This window comes from Lepidochelys kempii, chromosome 10 (genome assembly GCF_965140265.1).
Source record: "Lepidochelys kempii isolate rLepKem1 chromosome 10, rLepKem1.hap2, whole genome shotgun sequence".
NCBI lineage: Eukaryota > Metazoa > Chordata > Testudines > Cheloniidae > Lepidochelys > Lepidochelys kempii.
The window spans coordinates 35,299,922-35,321,795 of record NC_133265.1 but is presented as its reverse complement, the minus strand read 5'-3'; the positions used below and the strand labels follow the sequence as shown (position 1 = coordinate 35,321,795).

General features: G+C 48.4%; 1 protein-coding gene across 7 annotated transcripts in view; it reads right to left on the bottom strand.

Annotated features, from left to right (window-relative positions):
• Positions 1-9,302: 9,302 nt before the first annotated feature.
• DECR2 (2,4-dienoyl-CoA reductase 2) overlaps positions 9,303-21,874 on the bottom strand; it is a 108,669-nt gene continuing 96,097 nt past the window's right edge. For 6 of the 7 annotated variants that reach the window (XM_073362843.1, XM_073362841.1, XM_073362844.1 and 3 more), the window contains one exon: positions 18,582-21,460. The gene's annotated coding sequence lies outside the window, so the exon portion shown is untranslated. Of the gene's footprint in view, positions 11,844-18,581; positions 21,461-21,874 lie in introns of those variants that run through there. The other variant, XM_073362842.1, reaches the window with a different exon arrangement.

The following is a 21,874-nucleotide window of genomic DNA, read 5'->3' as shown; positions in this document are numbered from 1 at the left end:
CATTAGTAAGAGCATTGCCAGCAGATTGAGGGAAGTGATTATTCCCCTCTATTCAGCACTGGTGAGTCCACATCTGGAGAATTGTGTCCAGTTTTGGGCCCCCCACTGCAGAAGGGATGTGGACAAATTGGAGAAAATGCAGCGGAGGGCAATGAAAATGATTAGGGGGCTGTGGAACATATTGTACGAGGAGTGGCTGAGGGAACTGGGATTATTTAGTCTGCAGAGGAGAAGAGGAAGGAGGCATTTATTAGCAGCCTCTCAGCTACCTGAAAGGGGGTTCCAAAGAGGATGGAACTTGGCTGTTCTCAGTGGTAGCGGATGACAGAACAAGGAGCAATGGTCTCAAGTTGCAGTGCAGGAGGTCTCGGTTGGGTATTAGGATATACTATTTCACTAGGAGGGTGGTGAAGCACTGGAATGGGTTACCTAGGGAGGTGGTGGAATCTGCATCCTTAAAGATTTTTAAGGCCCGGCTTGACAAAGCCCTCGCTGGGATGATTTAGTTGGTGTTGGTCCTGCTTTGAGCAGGGGGTTGGACTAGATGACCTCCTGAGGTCTCCTCCAACCCATATCTTCTATGATTAACACAGGCATTAACATAGTTATTTCTATGCTAGTAACTTTATAGCTACCCCATAGTAACCAGAAAAATATCATGGTATTCTTGTGTGGCTTTATTTTATTCATGAGTTAGTTATGCACACTGGCCTGAATTATGGAACATTATGTATAACTGATGATAAAAACATTTGAGGGAGATTAGCCTGCTTCCTGCACTTAATGCTGAGTTAGGATGCTTACCAATAATAAGATTTGATTTAAAGATGTAAATACCCAGAGCTGGCCTTCAGGTATTTCAACAATTGCTTTTCAAGTGAACCCATCAGCTTTAATATAAAATGCCCTGTAATGATAACATAACTCACAATGACAGATAACAAAAAGTATCTATTAACTTCAGTTTACATACCTAGAGCCTAATTCTGGCCTCTTACAGCTGTGTAACCTTTGGAACGCCCCAGACTAAGGTGGGATTTTCAAAGTTGTTCAGCATTGGCCTAGCTCTGCTCCCATTGACCTTTGCCACTGAAAACATTGGTCATAGTGTAATGCTTATGTCTGTTCCCATTGGCCTCTGTCCTTTGCAAGGTTAGATTAGAACTGACATCTAAAGAGTTAACTGTCAGATTTGATAAACTCCACCAGATCCCAGAGAGTTTTCAAAGGTTCTAAGCTGTCACGCAATCTCTCTGAAATTAATACCTAGGCACCTTAAGAACACTTAAAGGCACTAGTTCTCACTGAGGGCAGAGCAGTTGAACAAATGTGAAGTTGTGAAATGTGACCAAGCTGGTTTTGAGATGAAGGTCCAAAGAAGCTAATCTTTTCTCACAGCAAAACACCTGAAGTTTCTCAAACTTATCTCTTTGGGAAACCTTAAATTAACCTCAAAATTTGCCTGTGCACAACCATTTGGGGGGAGGGGGGCTAGAGCCCACACACATGAAACTTCATGAGGGAGGAAGCTTTCATGAGAAAGTTAGAAGTGGATCAAAATCAGGCTTCTAATGGAAAGCTAGTTAAAGTTTAACTCTGGTGTCTCTGCTTTACCTCCATAATTATCTGGAAAAATGTTCCCATGGGGTTTTCTTTTGCTGGTTTTTTTTTTTTTTTTTTTTTAAGAAGGAAAAGCAAATATAGGGACAGGTCATGTGATATGACAGGCTTTTTGGAGAAGGTGTAATGTCTGTCTACATTATTACATATAAAGGGAACTATATTGGAATAATTGCTAGTGTTTTTTATGGTGGGGAACAAATTCCCCTTTTGTTACTTGCATACAATCTCCCTGATTTCAACGTGGCTACTTGTTTCACTGAAGTTACCAAGTTTTGCTCCTTGCATTTTCTATGAACAGGACCCTGAAAGAGAAGGATGCAGTGCATGGTATAATTGCTAACCCCTCTCTAGGCATGGTTATTGTATTTACAGCAGCCTGTGAGATGTGTGCTTTATTCCAGATATGCTGCTTATCAAAATAAACTGAAACAGTGAATCCAAAAAAGAAAACTCTTCTTAGCTATGAGTCCCACACTGTTCACATAATAATACAATAGTTCAGAAGGCATCATTAGCTGTTGGGGCTGTTTATTGTTCCTTTATTTAGGCTTTAGAGGAAAAAAAAACGTATGCAGCTCCAAATTTGAAAAGTGAAGTCTTATTAAAGGGAACACACATTTGGTCAAGTCAGGAAAGCACTTAAGCACCCACTTAACTTGAAGCATTTGCTTAAGTTCCAGTAACTTCAACTGATTTAAGCATTCAGGAAAGCACTTAAGCCTATGCTTAAATGCAGTTGGAGTTATTGGAACTTAAGCGCTTTCCTAAGTAGGGATGTTTTCCTGAATCAAGGCTTAAATGTATCCATCCTAAATCAATCTGAGGTTTCACAGTTTGCTTTTATATTTCTATCATGTCAAAAGTGTTAACTGGAGCCCCATTGTATATTTATCTACAAAACCACCACCCATATCTTCCATTAAAGGTGTCACCCCCAACTCACCTTGCTAGGAAGCTTCCTGTAGATATTCTTAGGTTTTTCAGTTACCTTTTACAGTGTTTTCCTAAGGCCTTCAGTTTGGTTTCAGATGGCAGGAATTTGAGTTTGTCTCCAATGTTTTATGGCAATTTTCAAAAGAGCAAAATAATTCAAAGATAATATATATAACATGAAAGCTTCACTCTTTATCTTGAATCTGCCTCCCATGAGGGGGTGGGAGAGAACAGACAAGTTGTTCCATGTATTGGCCAGCTGAGGCTGTGCAGCAGATGCGACTTTCTGAGAACTCAGTGGGCCAAATTCTGCTTCCATTTACAGGGCCGCCCAGAGGATTCAGGAGGTCTGGGGTCTTTGGTGGTGGGGGTTCTTCCACTCCAGGTCTTCGGGGCACTTCACCAAAGACATGGAGTGGAAGGACCCCCACCTCTGAATTGCCACTGAAGACCCGGAGCGGAAGAAGCGGTGGCAGGTCCTTCACTCCAGGTGTGTTCAGCGGCACTGAAGGACACCCCCCGCCGCTGAATTGCCACCGAAAACTCTCGTGGGGGCCTGAGGCAAATTGCCCCACTTGCCTCCCCTGGGCAGCTCTGTCCATTTAAGACAGTGGGAGTTTTGCTGAGCACCACCATCTTCTGCCAGTGTTAATGGAAGCTGACTAGTTGGCCCCTCTGAAAATCCATCCAAATGTGACTCACATTGGACACCCAAAATCACTGGCCTCTTTTGAAAATGTGGCTGTAAGATATTAAATAGTTAAATATGAATTCATAAGCCCGTACACGCTGGTATGTGATTAAGGCGATTTCTTGAACAAGGCCAATGTACAAACCAACTGGGCAACCATTGCAACAGCTAGGAAGAAGCCTGTTCCCTGGCATGTCTCTTTTCTACCCACAAGAGAGCAGACCTCTGCCTGGAGATGTCATAATGCAGCAGACTAAGAGACTTCTGGAGCTGAGCAGAAAGGAAGGGGCATGTGTTCACAACCATTGCCAAGTGTTTGACTCTAGGAGAGCCGAAAAGGTCAACTCAAGTCAGTGTCCAATGCTGGCATATCACATTCCAGACCTAAGGACCAGAAACACAAACAGGAGAAACATCTGGCGATAATTCAAGAACAAAAGCAATGGGAGGAGCAAGAACACATCTGGGGTGGGGGGGTGAGGGAAGGAACAGCTGGTTATCATGTGTGTAAAAGTGTGAAAAGACCAACCAGCCAGAGGCAGAAGAGTAAGAAGAAACTCATCCACCCAGCTTCCATTTGACCTGGTCACTCAGTCTGACATTTCTAGGCATGCTTTGAAGTGAGCTCCCCCAGCCTCTCCCAATTTCCTGGAGCGGGGAGCTGACAGCTCCAGCAGCGCTGAATTCAGGTCCAACAGGAGCTGTTCAAGGATCTCTTCCTGCTTGAGGAAAGTGTGCGGGAGGCACTGAGGGGATCCAGATGCAGGGTTTCCTCTGTTCCACCACAGGAATGAAAAGCAAAGCAAGAAATCTGGGGCAAGCCTCTACCAGATCCCATATCTTTCCCTTCATGCTTCATTAAAGCATGGACCATGAATCCTAGCGGAGGAAACTGCAGCAAGGGCAGAACTAACACCTGTACAATCCAAAGAGGCGCTAATTTAATCTGCTGCAAGATATGTGGGAAAATGATGCAAAGACCCTCCCATGAAGGTGTTATCTTGGATAAGAACATGAGGAGATGCTAGTGTCCCCCTCAGTCTGAACTCCTGTCAGCTGTAGAACTGTTCCTTTGCCCCCCCCCACCACCACTTGCAGACTACGAGCAAGGACAGAAACAACAACGATTGAACAACAGGCTCCAGGGCCCTGTCAGACCCTGCAGAATCATAGGACTGGAAGGGACCTCGAGAGGTCATCTGGTCCAGTCCCCTGCACTCACAGTAGCACTAAGTATTATCTAGACGAATCGTGGGCAACCTGCGCCCTGTGGGCCACATGTGGCCCGTCAGGGCAACCTGCTGGCAGGCCACTAGATAGTTTAACATTTGCAGAGCCCCCGCAGCTCCCTGTGGCCGTGGTTCGGTGTTTCCGGCCGATGGGAGCTGCGGGAAGTGGCATGGGCCATAGGTACATGCTGGCCGCCCCTTCCCACAGTGCCCATTGGCCAGGAACGGCGAACCACGGTCACTGGGAGCTGCGGGCAGCTGTGCAAATGTTAAACTGTCTGGTGGCCTGCCAGCGGATAACCCTGTTGGTCCCCGTGTGGCCAATGGGTTGCCCACCACAGATCTACACAATCCCTGCAAGTGTTTGTCTTACTGGAGGATTTTTAAGAGCAAGTTATAGAGACTCCAGCCTCCCTGGGCAATAGAGACCTAAACAGGCACCTTTCAGAAGCTTACAGAGGACTGGTGCTGAGACAAAATAAACCCTGTCTCTGGATATTTTCATTTTAGTATATGTGTCTCTCGCTGCCTCTCTCTCCTTGGTCTGGGCCTGCCTATTCTTCAGTTCTGAGGGCAGCCCTCTGAAGAGCCCAACCTAAATACCTGAGAGGGGGAAGAGACAGGAGCTGAAGCTTTGAATCTCCTTGAAATCTGTCAAGGAGCTAGTGAAATCTGCCTGTGTCTCATCACACAGCAGCTGGCAAGACTATCCAAAGCAGCCATTTCCGATGTCAAACTTAACTGTGGACCCAGTGGTCCCATTTCCTTACACTGAAGGGGACTGAAAGCTCTGCAAAAAGGAAGCCTCCATCTGAGACCAGCTTAGCACAGCTCCTAGCAGCTCATGTGGGGGGCAGCTGCCTCAGGACAACATGTGTCCCAGGTAAAGTCTCAGCTATGGGAATGGGTGGCATGTGCAAGGAAGGTCCAGGCTTACCTAATTGGACAAGGCTAACTGTGGTCAGTAGCTGGCAGGTATCACTGAGAAGAGACATCACGATAAATCTGCCTCATTCAAGGAGCATTCAGAGACAGGGATTAGGCTTGTTTCCAAACGGAGGGGAGAATAGAATCAATTTATCTGGCATAGAATCCTAGAATAGCAGGGTTGGAAGGGACCTCAGGAGGTCATCTAGTCCAACCCCCTGCTCAAACCAGGGCCAATCCCCAACTAAATCATCCCAGCCAGGGCTTTGTCAAGCCTGTCCTTAAACTTCTAAGGAAGGAGATTCCACCACCTCCCTAGGTAACCCATTCCAGTGTTTCACCACCCTCCTAGTGAAAAAGTTTTTCCTAATATCCAACCTAAACCTCCCCCACTGCAACTTGAGACCATTACTCCTCGTTCTGTCATCTGCTACCACTGAGAACAGTCTAGATCCATCCTCTTTGGAATCCCCTTTCAGGTAGTTGAAAGCAGCTATCAAATCCCCCTTCATTCTTCTCTTCTGCAGACTAAATAATCCCAGTTTCCTCAGTCTCTCTCCTCATAAGTCATGTGTTCCAGTCCCCTAATCATTTTTGTTGCCCTCCGCTGGACTCTCTCCAATTTTTCCACATCCTTCTTGTAGTGTGGGGCCCAAAACTGGACACAGTACTCCAGATGAGGCCTCACCAATGTCAAATAGAGGGGAATGATCATGTCCCTCGATCTGCTGGCAATGCCCCTACATATACATCCCAAAATGCCATTGGCCTTCTTGGCAACAAGGGCACACTGTTGACTCATATCCAGCTTCTTGTCCACTGTAACCCCTAGGTCTTTTTCTGCAGAACTGCTGCCGAGCCACTTGCACCGCTACAGACTAGGGACCATGGGATTGTTCCATCCTAAGTGCAGGACTCTGCACTTGTCCTTGTTGAACCTCATCGGATTTTTTTTGGCCTAATCCTCTAATTTGTCTAGGGTCCTCTGTATCCTATCCTTACCCTTCAGCGTATCTACCTCTCCTCCCAGTTTAATGTCATCTGCAAAACTTGCTGAGGGTGCAATCCACACCATCCTCCAGATTAATGAACAAAACTGGCCTGAGGGCCGACCCTTGGGGCACTCCACTTGATACCAGCTGCCAACTAGACATCAAGCCATTGATCACTACCTGTTGAGCCCTACAATCTAGTTAGCTTTCTGTCCACCTTATCGTCCTTTCATCCAGCCCATACTACTTTAATTTGCTGGTAAGAATACTGTGGGAGACCGTGTCAAAAGCTTTGCTAAAGTCAAAGAACAACACATCCACTGCTTTCCCCTCATCCACAGAGCCAGTTATCTCGTCATAGAAGGCAATTAGATTAGTCAGGCATGACTTGCCCTTGGTGAATCCATGCTGACTGTTCCTGATCACTTTCCGCTCATCTAAGTGCTTCAGAATTGATTCCTTGAGGAGCTGCTCCATGATTTTTCCAGGAACTGAGGTGAGGCTGACTAGCCTGTAGTTCCCAGGATCATCCTCCTTCCCTTTTTTAAAGATGGGCACTACATTAGCCTTTTTCCAGTTGTCCGGGACCTCCCCCGATCGCCATGAGTTTTCAAAGATAACGGCCAATGGCTCTGCAATCACATCCGCCAACTGCTTTAGCACTCTTGGATGCAGCGCATCTGGCCCCATGGTCTTGTGCTCATCCAGCTTTTCTAAATAGTCCCGAACCACTTCTTTCTCCACAGAGGGCTGGTCACCTCCTCCCCATGCTGTGCTGCCCAGTGCAGTAGTCTGGGAGCTGACCTTGTTCGTGAAGACAGAGGCAAAAAAAGCAATGAGTACATTAGCTCTTTCCACATCCTCTGTCACTAGGTTGCCTCCCTCATTCAGTAAGGGGCCCACACTTTCCTTGACTTTCTTCTTGTTGCCAACATACCTGAAGAAACCCTTCTTGTTACTCTTAACATCTCTTGCAAGCTGCACCTCCAGGTGTGATTTGGCCTTCCTGATTTCACTTCTGCATGCCCAAGCAATATTTTTATACTCTTCCCTGGTCATTTGTTCAATCTTCCACTTCTTGTAAGCTTCTTTTTTGTGTTTAAGATCAGCAAAGATTTCACTGTTCAGCCAAGCTGGTCGCCTGCCATATTTACTATTCTTTCTACACATTGGGATGGTTTGTCCCTGTAACCTCAAAAAGGATTCTTTAAAATACAGCCAGCTCTCCTGGACTCCTTTTCCCCCTCATCTTATTCTCCCAGGGGATCCTGCCCATCAGTTCCCTGAGGTTGTCAAAGTCTGCTTTTCTGAAGTCTAGGGTCCGTATTCTGCTGCTCTCCTTTCTTCCCCATGTCAGGATCATGAACTCTACCATCTCATGGTCGCTGCCTCCCAGGTTCCCATCCACTTTTGCTTCCTCTACTAATTCTTCCCAGTTTGTGAGCAGCAGGTCAAGAAGAGCTCTGCCCCTAGTTGGTTCCTCCAGCACTTGCGCCAGGAAATTGTCCCCTACACTTTGCAAAAACTTCCTTGATTGTCTGTGCACCGCTGTATTGCTCTCCCAGCAGATATCAGGGTGATTGAAGTCTCCCATGAGAACCAGGGCCTGCAATCTAGTAACTTCTGTGAGTTGCCGGAAGAAAGACTCGTCCATCTCATCCCCCTGGTCCTGTGGTCTATAGCAGACTCCCACATGACATCACCCTTGTTGCTCACGCTTCTAAACTTAATCCAGAGACACTCAGGTTTTTCTGCAGTTTCATACCGGAGCTCTGAGCAGTCATACTGCTCTTACATACAATGCAACTCCCCCACCTTTTCTGCCCTGCCTGTCCTTCCTGAACAGTTTATATCCATCCCTGACAGTACTCCAGTTATGTGAGTTATCCCACCAAGTCTCTGTTATTCCAATCACATCAGAATTCCTTGACTGTGCCAGGACTTTCAGTTCTCCCTGCTTGTTTCCTAGGCTTCTTGCATTTGTGTATAGACACTTGAGATAACTTGCTGTTTGTCCTACTTTGTTAGTATGAGGCAGGAGCCCTCCCCTTTCGCATTCTCCTGCTCGTGCTTCCTCCCGGTCTCCCACTTCCCCCAGGGCTTTCGTCTCCTTCCCCCCCGGTGAATCTAGTTTAAAGTCCTCCTCACTAGGTTAGCCAGCCTGCTTCCAAAGGTGCTCTTCCCTCTCTTCGTTAGGTGGAGCCCGTCTCTGCCTAGCACTCCTCCTTCTTGGAACACCATCCCATGGCCAAAGAATCCAAAGCCTTCTCTCCGACATCACCTGTGTAGCCATTCGTTGACTTCCACGATTCAACGGTCTCTACCTGGGCCTTTTCCTTCTACGGGGAGGATGGACGAGAACACCACTTGCGCCTCAAACACCTTTATCCTTCTTCCCAGAGCCACATAGTCCACAGTGATCCACTCGGGGTCATTCTTGGCAGTATCATTGGTGCCCACATGGAGAAGCAGGAAGGGGTAGCGATCCGAGGGCATTGGTGAGGCCTCATCTGGAGTACTGTGTCCAGCTTTGGGCCCCACACTACAAGAAGGATGTGGAAAAATTGGAAAGAGTCCAGTGGAGGGCAACAAAAATTATTAGGGGACTGGAACACATGACTTATGAGGAGAGGCTGAGGCAACTGGGATTGTTTAGTCTGCAGAAGAGAAGAATGAGGGGGGGATTTGATAGCTGCTTTCAACTATCTGAAAGGGGGTTCCAAAGAGGATGGATCTAGACTGTTCTCAGTGGTAGCAGATGACAGAACAAGGCGTAATGGTCTCAAGTTGCAGAGGGGAAGGTTTAGGTTGGATATTAGGAAAAACTTTTTCACTAGGAGGGTGGTGAAGCACTGGAATGGGTTACCTAGGGAGGTGGTGGAATCTCCTTCGTAGAAGTTTTTAAGGTCAGGCTTAACAAAGCCCTGGCTGGGATGATTTAGTTGGGGATTGGTCCTGCTTTGAGCAGGGGGTTAGACTAGATGACCTCCTGAAGTCCTTTCCGACCTTGATATTCTAAAGGAAATACAAGTAGCTAATCCTAGAGAAAACACTGCTCAGTGGAGTCTCCCCAGTACAATGGAATACCTACGTGGTCAGAACTGCAACAGTTTGCCCATATATGAGGAAAATGCTTTTCCATGCAGGTCTAAGTTTAACACCCCATCATGGGGTTCACTATCACCACTGGGTGCCTTTTTGGGTCTGATCTGGGGATTAGTGCACAACAAGTCTGACACTCCCTCCTTCAGGTCTCACCCCCAGAGTCTCTCTGTCTCTGGAGTCAGGTTACTCCCTCTTCAGGGTTTGGCCCTCCAGCCAGCTCACTATAGTTTTCCCCTTCTGGGGTATCAATCTTTCTGGACTGTCTCCTAATCCATTGTCCAGATTGTGCCCCTTCCCCAGTGGCTGGTAGGGGAACGCAGGCCAGCCCACTACTCCAGGTTCCAGCCCAGGGACCCTATGACTAGTGTCTGCAGTCTACACAATCCCAGACCCCACTGGGCTGCTCCCTACCTTTTGTCTCTAGCTTTGGCCCTCTCTGTGTTAGCAGTGGCGCTTCTGCTGTTCCCTGTGGCTGTTTCACCCTTCTTGGGCTCTTGTTAGAGTCTGTAGTTCAAGGCAGGATCCCAGGGCTTAGTCTCCCCCTAGTCCTCCTTGTCTCTTACCAACTCCTACCTCTAGAGAGTGATTGCAGAGCTTCTCCCCACAGCCTCCTCTTACCACCAACTTCCTGCCTAGCTCAGCTCCTCCGCAGCTGGGCTTCATTAGGCCTTAGTAGCCCTGCTCTCCCCCAGGTGCAGCCTTTCATGGGGCTAATTGGTCCTTTTTAACTAGACACCCCATCACAACCCCCCCAAGCCCAGGCTGCCCGCCAGCCTGTCAGTTGCCAGGATCCTACCACCTGCTGGTTGCCATAACTATGAGAGGTGCTCTTAAATACTAGCAAATGCATCTGGATTATAGCTCCTCTAACCCAGTTGATTACAGAGAGGAGGTGGGATTAAACTGCTAGCAACTGCCCACTGCCAACAACCTCACAGGAAACGAACAGCTCAGTCACACCCACAGGTAAACCTGAAAAATCTAAGGATCAAAGCCAGAACCAGCACACCTGAAAGATGATAAAGAAAGCAAAGAGCTTGCCTCAGTTCCCCTTGAGGTACACAGCAATCACAGCCATTCTCTGGAGCTAGCATCATGGAGACCTCTCTCTGGAGCCTGTCAGTGCAGCTCTGAGACTCTACACACCCATGCTCCCAGCACCTATCAGCTCTGGGGGTGAGGGGTGGGGAAGCTCCCATGAGGAAGAAAGCCATATCTCTGTCTCTGCTGGCTGGCTAGCTGTCCTGATGGTATAATTTGAAGCTCATCTCTCTCTCTCTCTCTCTCTCTAGTGTTGATGCTGAGTGTGGTGTATCAAAGCATGTGGTGTAAAAGAAAACTGTAAGCAATCGTGGGGCCTCAATGTGTTAATGTTTTGGGCAGGCTGCAAAGTCCCTTTCTCGGAGGCATTTGGGGCAAAGGTGAAGGTGAGGGATTGAAGGCTGAAAGTCCATATGGGTTTGTGGCTGGGTCATTATTGAGTAGTCTAGTCATCCAGTGAATTGCAGTGCAGTTGTGCAGTTTTGTGTTTTAAATAACAATGAAGCACTGAGAACCCAGACTAGACCCTGGAGCAATTGCTCTAAATCACGAAGCTCCATCCATGTTTAGCTGGTTAGTGATGAGAAGCCCCATTAACATTCACTATCAATGCCATGGTAGAGGTCAGCAGTTCCAACAGGATTGATTGTGTCAGTGTCATAGCCATCTGCATAGAACAGCCAAAGAGAAATGCTCCAAAACCATTAGTCACAGATCTATCCTTTGCTCTGACAAGCTCTTGGAACAGTGGGTGCTGATTCAGGGTACATACCATCTGCGAGGAAAGGGGGGCAGTTCTTTTTCTCTGCATGGGCCAGTGGCGAGAGCATCAGGCTAGGGGTCAGGAGATCTTGGTTGTATTCCTGGTTCTGCCATCAGCCTCCTGACTCTATCTTGTCCACGCACCTGTGGCGATCAGAGGCAGGAATTAGCCCCTTGTCTGCCTGTGAGCAGATGGGGCCTCTGCCTCCTGTCACAGACATCCCGTTGAGTTCAAAGCAGGTTTTTGAAAGATTCAGGGCAAGAAATGTACCTCACTGTGAGTAAATGAGGGGAGAAGTCCAACAGTGCAAAGAAACTTTTGTAGCTGTCTAGAGCAGTCGTCTCCAAACTGGGTTGCACAAGATGATCCCGGGGGTGTGCGGCCACAGGAGCGCCGCCAGACCGCACTCCGTTTTTTTTTCTTTGGCAGCAGCTCTGCATGTCCACGGCTGGTGTTCCCCTCCGGTGGCGCGCCTGTGGCAGGTCTTCCGGTCCTGTTCCATCGGTGGCGGGCCTGTGGCAGGTCTTCCAGTCTTCGCCCTGGGGGTGTGCAAGCCAAAAAGTTTGGAGACCACTGGTCTAGAGGATTTAGATACACAGCTCCCCTCATTTCAAAGCCAGCTAGGGGCTTTAGACTCTTAACCAGCTCTTTACGTTAAAAGAGGGATTCTTATGAACCTTGGGGAAAACCTCCATCTGGCTGAAAAGCACCATGGAATCAAATTTTGTGGCTAGATTTAAACAAAGGGTGGCTTTACACCCCTTCATGACACATTTGTGACACACCTCCAGCTAAGATGGTGATGAGCATTCATGAGTCAGTGTGTAAGCGCCCATCAGTGGGACACAGGAGAACGTTTCCCCTACGTGGAGCACTGCACAGTTGGCCAGCTGCATTATGGGTATTGCTCACCTTCCTCTGAGTCATTGTTGGAAGCAGGATACTGATCTAGCTGGGTCCAGTGTGGTGGATTTGGTTTCCTTTATCTTGCTAGAAGTCCCATCTCAGCACCCATAAATCTACGTCCAGCCTGCTTTGTCACGGCAAACCTGCTGTGTCCATCACTGGGGTCTCTAGGCCCCAGTACTGGCCACAAACAGATCTTTCCCATAAACGATGAAACAAAACGTATTGATGGGAATCTGTGGTTAACAGAAGCTATGGGCAACTTTCCAGGCCGGCTTGCCTATGTCTAACTGTCCTCTACTGCCACCTAGGGGAAGTGTCTGTTTATACTAGGGAAAGAGGTGTGGTGGGACAGGAATTCAAAGCAGAAGCTGCCCATCCATTCCCCCTTTGTGCTTCCAGGTCCATTTCCCATATATTGAATGTTAAGAGTTGAGCTGAGTGGCTGCTCCAATATGCTTATTAGGGCTTGAGACAGTTCTGTAGAGCCAGCAAGAATCTGGCTCAGGCTTTGACTTCACAGCAACAGTATTTGGCAGTAAGTGACTATAGGGCTTGTTTTAGTTTGTACAGGTTTATTTACTGTGAGGAACATCATCTACAACCCTCCCTGCACCCTACAACTAAACACCAGGATCTGCTTCATCTAGAGTCTTCTTGGCAGCTCAGTGAACATCATTTGGTTTTGGTGATTTATAATCAGCATTTGAACTTCAAAAATTAATGGGAGAATTGGGCCAAATCTGACCTGCAGCCCCTTGCTGTTCCAGCCCTGGCCTTCCCTATGCAGCTCTGCTAATGCCCCTTATCCCTGCCCTGCAGCCCCACCTTGCTATTCTACTCAAGCAGACCATGTCAATTTCATTAGCGTGTGTGATGGTTTTGTCACATGGAGAACAGTGCAGAACCTCAAAAAGAACAGTGGGAGGGGCTAGGTTGGGGGAATATATGAAGCCCGTTCTCTAATGCCCCTCTAAAGGGGGTAGGGACTGAGCAATTCAGCTTTTACTGTTCAAACATTCAGGTTGGTTTGTTTTTAAATGGTGTATATAATAGGATCCTGAGGGGCTGTGGGTAAAAATCTCTTTAGTTTTGGAAATAATGCTTCCCCCAGCAGGTGTTCTGTAAAGTGTATTGTGTGCAAGGAACATCTTTCATTCATGAAAGAGCTGACACGCCTCATGGAATTGATTTTAGGGCCAGAAGGAATAGTTAATTTAGCCACTGACCTCCTTTCTATCACAGGCCAGAGAATTCCATCCCACCACTCCTGCAGTGAGCCCAATCACCTGTGTTTGACTAAAGCCTTTCTTCCAGCAAGGCTTCCTGCCTCATCCTTTGCATCTTCACTTCCATCCTAGTGCTTGGGTCAAGGGTGTTAATTGTCAGCCAACACTATTAATCCACACCGAGGGGTGCCCAGCAGCTCCATTGCTGTTGCAGGGGATGGAGTGGCATCAAGAGGGGGACTGGGAGAAGCTGAAGTAGCTAAATATTGAGAGAGCCCCTGGGACCCAAAGATCCCAGTTAGGATCAGGTCCAGGAGTGGCAGAAGTGCCCTAAAAGGAGGGGGGGGGGGAGGCACAGGTTCCTGAACCATGGCCCCACCCTTCTCCCCAAGGCCCCGCCCTTGCGCCGCCTATTCCCCCAAGGCCCTGCCCTCACACCGCCTCTTCCCCCCCCCATACCCCCACTCGTGCCTCTCCACCCCCTTTTCCCCATCACATGCCCTTGTGGCCAGTATAAAGTGGGAGGCCATGGCCCCTTGGTCCACCGTGCCGGCACCCCGATCAGGTCACCATGGTGCTAGGCTCTGAAGTGGCATCTTAACCAGTACTGGATTGGTTGGTAAACTGGGTCCATTCCAACAAAATGTGTTTGAATGCAGCCAAATGCAAAGTCATACATGTAGGAAGAAGGACTGCAGGCCAGACCTACAGAATGGTGGGCTGTATTCTGGAATGCAGTGATGCCACAAACAATCCGGGGGTCATGGTGGACGAGCAACTCAACAACAGCTCCCAGTGTGATGCTGTGGCAAAAAAGGCTAATGCATAAATAGCGGAGTAGCGAGTAGCAATAGGTAGGTGATTTCACCTCTGCATATAGCATGGGTGAGACTGACACTGGAATGGTGCCTCCAGAGCTGGTGGCCACATTTTTAAAAGTTATTTGAAAATTGGAGAAGGTGCAAAGAAAAGCCACATCAATATCTCAAGGGCTGGAGAAAAATGCCTGGCAGTGAGGGATTTAAGGAGATCAATTTGTTCAGCTTGCCAACAAGATGATTGTGAGGTCACTGGATTGCAGGGGATAAGAACCTTCATGAGGAGAAAATACCGAGTATTAACAAGCTCTTTAATCTAGCAAAGAAAGACATAACAAGAACCAATGGCTAGAAGCAGAGGGCTGACAAATTCAAATTGGAAATAAGGCACACATTTTTAGGTGAGGGTGATTAAACACTGGACCAAACTCCCAAAGGAAGTGGTGAATTCTCCATCTCTTGGTGTATTCAAATCAAGACTGCATGCCATTCTGGAAGATGTGCTTTACTCAAACACAAGTTATTGGGCTCAGTGCAGGGGAAACTGGGTGAAATTTAATGGCCTGTGATTTACAGGAGGTCAGAGTAGGTGATCTAATTCTGGATTTACACTCTATGGATTTCTTTGGCCAGTAGGAGCTCTGGAACAAAGGGCTTTGCCTGAAGGGGAGAGTCCTCAGCTGGGACATTAACAAAACAATCCAGAACAGTTAAGTAAACTTAGCAATGAGAGCAAAGTGGATTTAAATCGTTTGGGGAATGGGACCCTGCCCCTCCCTCTCTGTGTGCCATGAAGGCTAATCCAGAAACACGGCAGCCATGGATCTCAAGGAGACAACCCCATCTCTCCCCACCCCATACACACTGATCCCAAGACCTCTGAATAGCTGGCCTTTCAGCAGCACATCACTTCTTTCTTCCAATCATCACTCACAGCTCCCTATGCCGTGTGCAAATAGCACTGGTTAGAATTTAGAGCTGCCCCCGAATGAGGCAATCTTATCGAACATGCAGTGAAGAAGCAGCTGATGGTGCATCACAGCATCTTCCACCAAGGAATGGATTTCATGTCATTACTTGTTTAGCTCCCTGGAGAAATCAATTTTGACAAACCATTTCAAGCTCACTTGGAGATGGTTTTCAAAATTAATTGAAATTAGAAAGGCACCACTAACTAGCACCAGAAAAAAGGGCAGCTCTGCTTAAGTTTCCTCACCCTGGCATTGGACAATGGAGCTGCTTCTGGGAGCTAAGCTGGATGAGAGCTGAAATGCATCTACAGGTCAGAAGCCAGAGTGCAGGAGCATTATCAACAAATAAAGCCTGAGCGTCAGCCTCTTGCCACACAGCAGAGCCAACAAATCTGGCACTATAGACACTTACATCCCTAAAAGCAGGTGTAGCGCTCAGAGTGGGCCCAGACAAGACCCTCATTCATGCTGGGGCAGGACAAGTGCTCCATTTACTGACACACATCATACCACAATACTTACGCTGCCAAACTTCCACTCTCCTTGCCTAGCACCCCTACCCAGTCTCTGCCACAAGAGTGCTGAAAATGGCATGGCCTTGCTAACCAAGACTGGGAGCTCCAGCGCAGAGGGGTCAATCCCATGACTTAATGAGCAAAGAACCCACTTAACAGTCAAGGAGAGTAAGAGTGTGTAGATCTGACAAGTGCAGTAGAGCTGTAACTCTTTAATGCTCCCACTGAAGTCAACAGCAAAATTCCTATTGACTGAAACAGGAGCAGGAATGAGCCCAGAGCTCCTGGCAAACATCCTGTGAGTGACATTAACCATCTTAATGATCCAGTAGCTCCCTGCTGCGCTCTGGAAAAGAGTCTGTACTCAAATTGGAGATTAGCAAAGGCCTGTTCTATGGCGTTTGGTTTGCTTGTTCCCATTGACAACTGATGTTTAGAGACTTATTCCCTAGTTGTATTCCTCACTGATGGTGTTTGTAGAATACTAAATCCTGCTGCTGCTACAGACCTGCTCAGAGAGGTGTGTCTTATTGCAAACTGTGACAATTGTCTGCATTTTTCAAATATTTCATGTGTAATTTGTGTGCATACTCAGGTGCATGGGGGCTTCCCTCAGACCTGTTCTCCTGGGTAGTTTACCTTGCTGCCGTTTATGTTACTGCAGGAAGTGGTTGGTTTAATTCCTCTCTCCCCATCCCCATTGTTGTGTGCTAAGATTCTCTCACCTGGAAGAATCCAGAGGCCTGCAGGGCAGATGTACCTTTGTAGTCAGGCATTGCCCGATACGTGACAGCATTTTGCTTAACTGCAGTGAATGGTAGTTATAGATCTGGTGCAGGATAGCACTGTACCAAGGCAGCATGCTGGTGAGAGCTCAGACCCAAGTAAGGGCAGCAGGATGGTCTGGACTCAGCAACACCTTCTGCACAGGACAGAGCTCCTCACAAATGGGAGCTTTGCCAAGGCATCTACAGCTAGAGATCCCCTGGCCAGAGACAGTAGCAGAGTGAGGCATGCAGCAACTGCTGAGACTACGTAAGCCAATGGGCTAGGTAATGCCCCAAAGCCTTGTGGAACTCCCCTATGCAATCCCTATTTATTGAGGTGTGGCAATGGTGGGGGTAGAAAGTATTTGTAACATGACCTCTTGTATCTAATATATAACAGGACACCTTTGGGTTTACTGAGTCACTGTTATGGGTGTATGTACTCACTGCAGAGCTCCCACCTAGTGACTATAAACCCTACATGGCATTTCATAGGTGCTTAAGCAACACTTCTAGTTTTACAATTACCCTCTCTAACAACCTGATCCAAAGCCCACTGGCTTCACCGGGCTTTGGATCACGCTGCTATTGTGAAGAAGGCAGGAAATCTCCATCCTCTGTGATGCAGGAAGAATACCACTTGGCTAAGGAGTTTGGTCTCATTTTCATTAGCCTTTCATGCAGCAAACTGGTTGGCTCAACAGCCTTGGGTCCACATACAAAGCTTGTCACCTGCTCCAATCCAAGAGCTCCATGGATCTTTTAAATTTTCAATTGCTACTGTTCTAAGCTCTATTAAGAACGTGAGAGGAAATGAAGATTTACTGTGTCTTTTCAAACCCACAATGATTCGAGGCAGAGGTTAGTCAGCGGAATAAAACACTGGTGGGTAAATATATGATCACTCAGATGGGGTTCATTCTTTAGTGTTAATTTGGAGGAAGGATCAGTCAGCAAAACCACAATCAAATAAGAAACAGAATCTTCTAAAACAAGCTTTTACAAAATTAGAAACAGATTAAGTTATTTCTAGCACCGAGAGGGTGGCATGGACCTGCTAAATCAGAGGTGGGCAAACTATGGTGGGTGGGCCGGATCCAGCCCACCAGCTGTTTTAATCTGGCCCTCAAGCTCCCGCTGGGGAGTGGGGTCTGGGGCTTGCCCCGCTCTGGCGCTTCAGCCGGGGAGCAGGGTTGGGGACCACGCCATGTGGCTCCCGGAAGCAGCAGCATGACCCCTCCCGCAGCTCCTACGCATAGGAGCAGGCATGGGCCTCCGCTCTGCACGCTGCCCTCACACCAAGTGCCACCCCTGCAGCTCCCATTGGCCGGGAACCACAGCCAATGGGAGCTGCAGGGGCGGTGCCTACAGAGGGGGCAGCGTGCAGAGCCGCCTGGCCGTGCCTCTGCATAGGAGGTGGAGAAGGAACATGCTGCTGCTGCTGCTTCCAGGAGCTGCTTGAGGTAAGTCCTGCCTGGAGCCTGCATCCCTGAGCCTCTCCTTGCACCCCAAACACCTGCCCCAACCCTTATCCCCCTCTCACCCTCTGAACCCCTTGATCCAGCCCAGAGCACCCTCTTGCACCCCAAACCTCCCATCCCCAGAGCCTGCTCCCCCATCCAGAACCTGCACCCCTTCCCACACTCCAACCCCCTGCCCCAGCCCTGATCCCCCTATTGCCGTCTGAACCCCTTGATCCTAGCCTGGCGCACCCTCCTGCACCCCAAACACCTCACCCCCAGCTCCACCCCAGAGCCCTCACCCCCTCCCACACCCCAACCCCAATTTTGTGAGCATTCATGGCCTGCCATACAATTTCTATTCCCAGATGTGGCCCTCAGGCCAAAAAGTTTGTTCACCCCTGTGCTAAATCCTTTCTAGGAGTCACTCACACCCCTTCTGCGTGGCATTTAGTTTATTCTATGGTGCAGTGCTAGCATGCACTGGACAGTGGACGATCAGCTGATTTGTCGATTTAGAAAGGATCTATTCCTGCTGGGCACCAAAATCCAGCCCTGGATTTACCTAATGATTGTACTGTCTGTAGCAACACAGAAGAGACAGGACTCTGTTGTAATGGATGTAAATAGGATTCTTTACAGAGGCTGCTGGACAGAGACCCTGTGGTTCTCTCTGGGTTCACAGACTGATTCAGGGGCTGCTGCCTATGGTGCAATGATGAGTGGTATCCGATCAAATCTGCACCATTGTTAGGGAGAGAATTTTCTTCCTCTGTTCGGTTCCTTAACAAGGACCGGGCCAGTGCACAGCGGGAATCCTCCACCCTCAAGGATTACAGGAGTATATTTGAGAAATTTAGCACTGGTGAAGCAATACCTCTGGCATTTGGTAGACTGGCATTCCAGTTGCTCCGGGGCAGAAGGTAGTTTGTGCTCAGCAGAATCACAAGAGGCAGGGGTGGGTTTTCAAACACATCAATCGGTCAGCAGCAATAAAGGCTCTGCCTCAGCTCTCATCCAGTTCTGAGCTGCTCCACAGGTCTGACTGCATTGCCTCAGAGCCCTGCTAACTGCAGCCAGACTAAAGAGACCAGCTAGCACTGACAGTGCTGCACTGATTCTGGCTGTGGTGAATTGCACCTCATTTCCTACCATTGAGGGCTGCACAGATATGCAAAGGTCTGATGTACTGGGCTATAGCTTGAGAGGCTGGGACTCAGAAGCAACGCTTGCTGGACACAAACCTAGGATAACTTAGGGCTTGGCTACACTGGCGAGTTACAGCGCAATAAAAGAGCCCCAGGCGCACTAGCTCACTACCCGTCCACACTGGCAAAGCACGTAGAGTGCTCTGACTCCGCGGCTACAGCGTTGCTGGTATTCCACCTCGGCAAGTGGAATAATGTTTGCTGCGCCCGCAGCGCCAGTGTGAATGAGGTGTTGCTTTACTGCGCTCTGATCAGCCTCTGCAAACATCCCATAATCCCCTTAAGTCAAGTGACCACTCTTGTCATTGTTTTTAAATCGCTGCAGGAATGCGGAAATGCCCTTTGAAAGCTCCATTTCTGACAGCCGGCTGCTTATCTGCTCCGAGACAAAGCAACCATTAGTGTGGAATGCTGTGTGGGAGAGAGAGAGGTGGGGGGGCGAAGAGGGGGGTTTGCTGCTGTCTGAACTTACAAGACACCATGCTGACATGCTCTCAGCCCCCCAAAAACCCACTCTCTCACCCCACATACACACAACACACTCCCTGTCACACTCCACCCCCCACCATTTGAAAAGCACGCTGCAGTCACTTGCATGCTGGGATAGCTGCCCATAATGCACCGCTCCCAATGCCGCTGCAAGTGCCACAAATGTGGCCACACCAGTGCGCTTGAAGCTGTCTGTGTGGACAGACTGCAGCACTTTCCCTACTGCTCTCTATGAAGGCTGGTTTAACTCAAAGCGCTCTACATCTGCAAGTGTAGCCATGCCCTTAGATAACGATTTCTTCTTTAAAGCATTTTACAGGCAGGAGTTAATCCTCGCAGTACACTGGAGAGGTAGCCTACTACCATCATTCCCCGTTTTACAGATAGAGAAACTGAGGCACAGAGTGATCAGGGCTTAGGACCATGAAGGTATTTAGGCTCCTAACTTCTGTTGCTTTCTGTGGAAGTTCGGAGCCTAACTAGCTTTGTGGATCTGGGTCTAGGAGACTTTTGGGAAAATCTCGGAGCTAGTGGAGACTGGGTCAGATGCAGGATATGCTTGTTTCAAATCTCCCTCTCTGATTTTGAACATTAGGGAAGATTTGGGGCAACCAGAAAAGAAATAGTCAGTTTTAGATCTGAAAAAGCTAGAATATTCTGTGGGATACAACCCACTGCTAGATCAGCCACGCGAAGGGCTGATGTATTACAGGCATTAGGGATCCTTCCAAAGACCCACTACAGGCAGGCAAAGAAACCACCCTCATGGGCCTCTCCTTCAAGGTGCTTCCCTTCTCTCTGGGTGCTGAACCAAAACTAGAATTCTAAACCTGCTGCTACCAAGTAAGTCCAAGCAAGGACACGCTGCTGGCTGGCTAGTTACCTCCCATTGTTATAACCTCTTTATCCTGAGCCAGATGTGTCCCATGTGTTCTAGCTGTTTAAATACAGGGCTAGGAATCAGGAACTGCTCAGGGAGTCCTAATGCTGGATCTGACCCTCACGCCTTGAGTGACCTTGGGCAAGTTGCTTTCCCTCTCTCTCTGCCTCATAGCCTCACATGTGAAATGGGGCTGATAATCCAGACCTAACTCACAGGATGGCAGCAGGACCAGTTACTGTCTGTAACGGCCAGTCTACACTGAAAACCTATATAGGGATAGCCATGTTTCTCAAGGGGGTGTGAAAAATCCACACCCCTGAGTGACACAGTTAAGCCAACCTAAGCCTGGTGTGGACGACGCTAGATCAACGGCAGAGTTCTCCTGTTGCCTTAGCTCCTGCCTCATGGGAGGTGGATTCCATCAGTTGATGGGAGAACCCCTCCCGTCGCTGTTGTCCACATGGAACCACTTCAGCTGTACCGCCGTAGTGTTTCAAGTGTAGATATACCCTAATTGCCACCGTCAGGGCCCCATTGCACAAAGCAGAATCCTGGATCCAGCAGCAAAGCTCAAATAAACAGCAAAGCTTCTTTTTCTTTGCAACCATAAGAACTCGTCTTTCAAATGTGAATTGAGCATAACTGATGTGTTGTCTACCTGAGTGTGCAGGCAGCCTGAAACCACAGGCAGAGAGGTGTGAACTGCCCCATCCATTTCAGTGGTGTGTGTGAAATATACACTATTAAGATCCCATTGTCCACATTCACTATTTCACTACCACTCTTTTGATCATTTGGCTTTGGTGCTTATCCTAGAGCCCAAACTGCCTGCTGCACATTTCCCCAAGTGCCAGAACCTCTTGCTTCCTCCAGCATCTGTAGTACAATGATGCACTGGTGAGACACGAACCTGCAGTGCAATAAAAATAAAAATTCACAGGCTCTGATTTTCCAAGGTGCTGCGTACCTATGACTCTAGTGGAGATGAATGGGAGTTCTGGGCACACCAGCACCCAGAGACTGAAGGCCCACTTAGTGAATCGCACAAGGAGCATGGTAGACATTGTACTGATTGTTTTCATAACTCAGTAGCATCACCCCAGAGTGTATGAAACTGCTGCGGAGTCTCACCCCTGCTGTGCTGGGGTGCCTCAGCATGCAAGGGTCTGGGCTGCTGAATACCACTCCTGAGCGCTGGAGCGTACAGAAGACTGTGACAGTAGAGCAGTGCTGGTGAGCTGGCTCACATCCACGACAGGATGAACGGTAGCAGGGCACGTGCTGCTATCAGTGGGAGGTGGACATTTGCAGCTTGCTGAGGGCG